This window comes from Panthera pardus, unplaced genomic scaffold, assembly GCF_024362965.1.
Source record: "Panthera pardus isolate Hobbes unplaced genomic scaffold, ASM2436296v1 HiC_scaffold_16, whole genome shotgun sequence".
NCBI lineage: Eukaryota > Metazoa > Chordata > Mammalia > Carnivora > Felidae > Panthera > Panthera pardus.
In genome coordinates this window covers 4,439,516-4,444,460 of record NW_026526721.1, presented here as the reverse complement: position 1 = coordinate 4,444,460, position 4,945 = coordinate 4,439,516, and the positions used below count along the sequence as shown (strand labels likewise).

At 57.4% G+C, this 4,945-nt stretch overlaps 1 long non-coding RNA gene across 1 annotated transcript; it reads right to left on the bottom strand.

The window, feature by feature from the left end:
- Window positions 1-134: 134 nt before the first annotated feature.
- On the bottom strand, window positions 135-4,375 carry LOC109249806 (uncharacterized). The gene is made up of 2 exons (XR_002072768.2): window positions 4,268-4,375; window positions 135-3,321 (listed from the first exon to the last, which is right to left on the bottom strand). It is a non-coding gene; the product is annotated as an uncharacterized LOC109249806 (long non-coding RNA).
- Between the last annotated feature and the right edge of the window lie 570 nt (window positions 4,376-4,945).

Below are 4,945 nucleotides of genomic sequence, written 5' to 3'. Positions count from 1 at the left end.
CTCCGAGCTGTCAGCACAGAGCCCGACGCGGGGCTTGAACCCACGAACCGCGAGATCGTGACCTGAGCCCAAGTCGGGTGTTCAACCATCTGAGCCCCCCAGGCGCACAGAAAAATACATGTTTTAAAAAAATGTCGAGCTTCCTACCAGTGGTCATCTCTAGATTGGAGGATTACGGCTAATTTTATTTTCTTCATCACGCTAAGCAATAGTTAATTTCAGGGGAATTTTAGGAACATTAAGTGAAACCATTTCTACGAGCTACCTGTCCCCAAATCCAGCGACTCTTCCCGCTCATCAAACACCTCTCTTCTGTACTCTCTAGGTCCGTAGAGGCTCCGGGGGTTAGCCCTTGAACGTGGCTTCTGAAGAGGTAGCCCACCACACCTGGCTTCCCAGCAGGTCGGAGCGTGGGGCTGAGTGCGGGGCCCACGTTCCCATTGGAATAAGCTCACGGCGACCACAAGCACCTCAAGACCTCCGCAGCTTACCACGACCCAGCCGTGCCCCTCGCTCACATCACGGATGTCCTAGGCCGACTGGCAGGGTTCTGAGCCACACTGTCCCTGGGCCACCAGCATCCTTCTACCTCATGGCCCCACCATCGCCGGCTCCTTCGAGTCCCCACCAGACCCTCTGCATCTGACCAGCAGGTGAGGAACGGGAGAGTGTAGAGGATTTCTGGAAGTTTCCAGGAGCCAGGCTCGGGAGCTGTGTGCCTCGCTTCCTCCCACATTCCAGAGGCAGGCCTCAGGCCTAGGGCCTCGCCGGACTGCAAGGCAGGCTGGGAAATGTGGTCCAGCTGAGCTGACAGAAGCCAGGGGAGACCGGCTTTGCCTGTTGCCACACCCGCCCCTACATCCGTGGGGGACCTTCGTTGCACAAAACACGGGAGTAAAGGAACAGGCGTGTTCTCTGCTCTCCCTTCTTATCCCGGGGTCACTCACTCACTCACACACACAGGCACACATATGCACACACGTACGTTTCCTCCTGCAATGCGCCTGTGGGCTGGCGTTTTGTTCCTAACAAGTGCGGAAATAGAGGAAGACCACCCAAGGGGGAAGGAGCAAAGGTATTTAGCGAGAGCTGATGACGACGAGGAGCAGGAGGTCAGCCAGGGTCACTCGGGGGTTTGGGCAAAGCCTCACAGGCAGGGAGAAGGCTCCGTATGAGCCGTGGGTGGGGGCTGAGGGCAGCGAGCTAGAAGCAGACGTCCCCTGTGGCTGGTTAGGCATATATATCCGGCTTTCTCTGGTGGGTCCTAAATCAGAAATAGGGACACAATTTGAGGGAAGCTGTCAGTTATTCAGCAAACCCTGGTCACCTGGGGGCGAGTCGCTGTAGAGGTGGTTGCTTCACTTTCGAGATCGTGGGTAGGAAACGGTCTGCCTTCTGCAAGTCTGACTTCCAGGAGGCTGGCCCCTGGGGCCGGTTACAGCAGAGAACAGATTGTTGCAAGAGCTCTGTTTTTACGGATGGTCTGGCCGCCGTGTGAGTATAGTCCGTCTCTCAGACTTTTCCCTTCTCTGGCCCTGGTGCTGCAGGACTGCCCCGGCAGGTGACACATGCTGTAACCCCAGTCTGGGCTGACGGTGCACGGATCCACAACCCCGTCTTTACACCCCCCACCCCGATGCTCCTCACAGGGGCGGCAGGGAGGGGGGTGGTGATCCCTTCCATCAGCGCCGCAGTGATGAGGCCGAAGGGTATTCATGAAGAGGTATCACCCGGTGGGATAAACAAATCCGGATTCCCCCATCTTGTTTCTACCCCTGGTCGGGGGGAGGGCCTCCAATGCCCCTTTGGTCATGCTCAGTGACATGGTGTGTGGGTTATCTATTGTCACCTCACAAATTATCCCAAGTTTTACCCCCGAAATTTCCTCTCTCGGTTTCTTCGGGTCAGGAATTCACTTGGGCCCTGGCAGGTGCCTCTGGCTGTGCGTGTGTGTGTAGGGGGGGGGGGAGGTCTCACGGAGCTGGTCCAGCTTCTGTGGTGGGCTGCATAACGGCCCCCCAAATAGCCAGGCTCTAATCCCTGGTGCCGGCGAAAGCAACATGGACCCGTACAAACTCTCTGCCCATGAGAGGCTCCATGATGAGGCTCCATTTCACTTTCTAACCAATGAGCTCTCAAACCAGGCCAGCATCTGTAATTGTTTCACAAGCAGTCGTTCATCACATCCTGTAGAACGACTGGCCTTCGACCACAAAACTGCTGATAGAACTTTAGGAAGAGCAAAGAGTTAACTAATGCAGGCCAGGAACAGTTTGTGTTGACAGCACCCCACTTTCTAGGCTATGAAACACTGAGCCTGGTTGCAGGCAGAGAAGAATCGATTAGGCGGTGATTGAAAACTGCTCATCTGGTTAGCACGGAATTAACAGGTTTTCTCTCTTCTCTGGTTTATCTAAATAGGAGATTCTTCTTCTTTCTCATAAAACCCCCCCTTGCTTTCCCTACCCAAGCGGGACACTTTTTCTGGTCACTCTGGGATCGGTGCTCTCGCAGGTGTCATTCTGAGACCCCAGATAAGGCTCTTGTTTTCTCTTAGTTTCACCCTCCTTCCTCTGGTGTCAGGTTCTTTAAATGGAGAAAGGGGTCTTTGTAGGTCTGGGCACACTACAGACTGAGACTGGAAGGTGACCCTGGGTTGTCCCCATGGGCCCCAGACGCCATCACAGGTGTCCTCATGAGAGGGAGGCAAAGCAAAGAAGGAGCAGATCGGAAGGGACCACCCTGCCAGCTCTGGAGGTGGAGGAAGGGGCCACGAGCTAAAGAGAGCAAGGAACACAGCTCTCGAAGCTGGACAAGGCGAGCAGAAGGATTCTGTCCAGAGTCTCTTGAGGGAGCATGACCCCGTCAACACCATGACCTTAGCCCCGTGAAACTGGCCTTGGGCTTGTGGCCTCAGAATTGTAAGAGAGTTTCTGTTGTTGTAAGCCACTGTGTTTGTGGCAATTTGTTATAGCAGCTGCAGGAAACTGATACGGGCTCCAAGCTCACTCTCCTGTCTGTGGACAGGCCTCAGGCCCTGGGTGGCCTTTGGCCAAAGACATCATTTCTTTGCCACGTCGCATGCTGGGACTTTACCACAACATGGCAACCCACATGGACGGTCTATAGGATTATCAGGATCAGGATGGCATTTTGTAAATAGAATTGAATGACTTTTTTTTAAGGTTGCCCAAGTGAGTGTGAAGACAGGTAGTGTGGCAACGACTCTTCAATGCACGCGCCTGTTTCCATCATGGCACCTGGGGCACCTGGCACACGGCGGGTGCTGTTTTGAGGCAATGAGTGATGGCTGGCGGGTGACTGCAGTGACAACAGAAAGAACAGGATGGCTCATGAAAGCGTGGAAAGGGATTTCCATTTCTCACTAGCTGTGTGATTTGGGCCAAGAACCCACCTCTCTGAGCCCCCATTTCCTAGCTGACTGATTTTTTTCTATAGACCATGTGTGTAAAGAAATTGGCTTGCTATCTTACGGGGGGCGGGAGGTCAATATCCGGGGAATGCTCCACAGCCACAAGGTGGCATTTTTAACAAAGGTATTGTGTTGGGGGTCTCTCCATTTCCTACACCATATACCTGCCACCGAAGCAAGCACCCCACTTTCTAGACTATGAACCACTGAGCCTGGTTGCAGGCAGAGGAGGAAGGAGGTGGCCTGGGGTGGAATTTGAGAATTAGGGGGAATTCTCCAGTGGTTGTGCCAATTCCCATAAGCTCCCTGGGAAAGGTCCTGGGAGGGCAGGTCACAGCGCTATTTCCTCCTTTATCTGAAAGATAAGCTTTCACAGAGCGCTGATCACCAGGCGAATGCCAGAGAAGACAGCTGGCTGTATCCCAGGAAAAGGCTAGGCCACCAGCCTTCCCGTGGTTACAGGCTGGGTGGGCCACACGACACCAAGCCGGGGCCCAGGGCCACCAACCAGCTCAGCTTCGCCAGACTTTTCAGTTTCTATCTCCTCTGGCACGGAGAGGGCCGCGGAGAAGGCAAAATCGGACCCTGGCCTTAAGGACCAAATAAATAGCAACCTTGCAGGCTCCAGGTTCTCACGCTTTAACTGCAAACGAATCATCTGGAGAACCCTCTTGAAACTCAGATGGATTCAGTGATCTTGAGGTGGCCCTCGACCCTGCAGGTCTGACAAGCTTCCAGGTGAAGCCAGTGTTGCTGGGCCCTCCTTTGAGAAGCACCGATCCATGGCAAGGGTCTATGGAGGAGAAAACAAAAACGGGGCCAGGGACCACGTACCCTGGACTCCGCGCTCCGGGCCGCACAGAAGGGACGCCGCGCGGGAGCGCACTGCTCTGCCCCGGAGCAAGGACGGCGTCAGAGGTGGGCGCGGCGACCTCTGCGGTTCGGAGGCCGCCTCACGTGCGCCGCCCCAACCCCAACCTCCTCTCCGTCACCGTCACCGTCACCGTCCCCTCCCCATCTCCCTCCCCCGGCACCGCCAGAACCGTGTCCAGGCTGCGCTGGGCCTTCGAGAGGCACCCCAGCCGGAGAGCCTCCACCGGTCCCACCCCGTTCGCCCGTCCGCCCATCCGCCCCGCCTCCGGCTCGGTTCCCTCCACCTCCCTCACCGCCCTCACCGCCTGGGTTTCAGCTCCCTCCTGGTCTCTGCTTTCCTCCCCTGGCACCGCCCCTCCGCCTCCGGCACCGCCCCTCCGCCTCAGACCCCGCCCCTTCGCCTCCGGCACCGCGCCTCCGGCTCCGCCCCCCAGGCACCGCGCCTCCGGTTCCGCCCCCCTGGCACCGCCCCTCCGCCTCCGGCACCGCCCCTCCGCCTCAGACTCCGCCCCTTCGCCTCCGGCACCGCGCCTCCGGCTCCGCCCCCCTGGCACCGCCCCTCCGCCACCGCCCCTCCGCCTCAGACTCCGCCCCTTCGCCTCCGGCACCGCACCTCCGGCTCCGCCCCCCAGGCACCGC